The sequence below is a fragment of the Dichomitus squalens genome (assembly GCF_000275845.1).
Source record: "Dichomitus squalens LYAD-421 SS1 unplaced genomic scaffold DICSQscaffold_36, whole genome shotgun sequence".
Classification (NCBI taxonomy): Eukaryota; Fungi; Basidiomycota; class Agaricomycetes; order Polyporales; family Polyporaceae; genus Dichomitus; species Dichomitus squalens.
This window is the reverse complement of record NW_006766918.1, coordinates 155,553-157,627: the sequence shown is the minus strand read 5'-3', so window position 1 is coordinate 157,627 and position 2,075 is coordinate 155,553.

Below are 2,075 nucleotides of genomic sequence, written 5' to 3'. Positions count from 1 at the left end.
TCAATGTCGGACGCACACCCGCTCACAGTCCCTTTTGATCCCCATTCGAACCCTTTCGACTACTCCCTTGACGATGAAATCCAGGAGGAAATGCGCAAGAAGCCGTACGCCCGGCTCATCGGGTCTCTCATGTACGCGGTGATCGGTACACGCCCCGATATCGCCTTCGGTGTCTCAACCCTGGCGCGCTTTATGGCGAATCCCGCACCCATCCATTGGGAAGCCGCAAAGCGCATCCTGCGCTACCTCAAGGGGACCCGAGAGTACGTCCTCACTCTCGGATCCACGTCTGACGGGCTGGTTGGCTATACAGACGCCGACTGGGCTTCGCAACCCCATCGGCACTCGATATCGGGCTACGTTTTCCTATTCAACGGAGGCGCGGTCAGTTGGCGTTCATCGAAGCAGCCCATCATCGCGCTGTCCTCCACTGAAGCTGAGTACATTGCCGCTTCCGATCCGTCTCGTGAAGCCATCTGGCTCCGCAACCTCCTATCAGAACTTACTGCTCCATTAGCGGCACCGACCCTTCTCCTCTGCGACAACCAGAGCACTCTCAAGCTCGTCGACAATCCCGACATCTTCCACGCTCGCACGAAGCATATCGACATTCGCTATCACCACATTCGCGAGCTTGTTGTGCAACGTAGTATGATCCTCCGCTACTGTCCAACCAACGAGATGGTGGCCGACTTGCTCACGAAGGCGCTCCCTCGTCCCCGGGTCAAGATGCTCGCTTTCGCTCTCGGCCTTCGTCAGGCTTGAGGGGGAGTGTTGGCGTGCAAGCGCCGACGAAGTCTCGAGAACGTTGGGTTTCGTACCTGAGCGCCTGCGCCCACATGGCGAGCTTATCACCCGCCACCATCAGTCGCGGGCGCTCCCCGTCGCTCACTTATACCGACGTTTGTGTCGACCAGTGCCTCAGTCTTTTCCCCACTGAGGCACTGGTGAGCCCTCTAGATATTCTATGCTGTATGCCCATATGTACTGACCATGTCCTCGCCATGTAGATTACATTAGGTACCTAGTTATACAATACTGAGTCTTTTCCCCACTGAGGCACTGATTACATTAGATCCTACTGTAGTCAGCTCGTAACCCCGTTAATAGCGTCATGCTCGCTCATTGAAGACGGCTCGGGCACCGCGCCCTTCGCCTACACTGAAAGGGGCCATAGGAGTCGCACATGGCAGCCACGCGGTGGATCCCATGTGACGTAGACGCCTCATCTTCCCATATCACTAGCTTTCGTTTACCCGTGGCTTTGCCACTCTTGCCTGCTGAATTGAATAATTGTCTTGGTTCTTCTTATCACAAACATAACCTGTTGTATTTGAGCAATTTTACCATAGGCACCCTAGATGTGTTCTAGATCCTGACATAGCATGGTTCACGGTTTTCAGTTGTCGCTTTACAACAGTTCGCATATTGATAGGCCCTTTGAAACAACCATCCTCAGGTTGGTTGAGAGCCAAACCATATGCAAGCCCAATGGATGCTCCAAATCCCCACTGAGCTCGCCATCTGGCAGGGCCCAGCGATGGGAGTTCAAGGCACCTGAATGGCTCTCAGTGGTGCCCTGCAGGGATTTGAGTGGCAAATCGGACTTGCATCTTGGTTGGCTCGTCACTAACCTAAGTGTGGTTTATCACCCTGAAACTCGCTGTAGGTACACCCGTTGCTTTTGGGCAGTTGCCCAAAGTCACATTACATCATGATAGTTACTTAATACCCATTGAGCAGCCATTGTGTTCTACATGTCAGGCCCTGTGTAAAATCACCTGTAAGGTTTTTTTCGAGTTTGGTGCGGGGCCTGCTAACTTACCCTTGTACTTGTTTAACTCCTATCGAGTGCTCCATGAATACCATACAGTAACCCAGAAAGTTCAGTTTTAAAAGATTCCGTTCCTGTCATCAATGGATTTATTTAGTCATATATTCCCTCTTCATGTGTAGATAGCTCTCATCAGAAACATTGATATCAAATTTCCCTGGTTGCTGCCCGGCCTCGCCCGTTGAACAGAGCGCCCAACGCTCAGGACGCCCGTGTGGCGCGCTGGGCCCTAAGCGGCGCA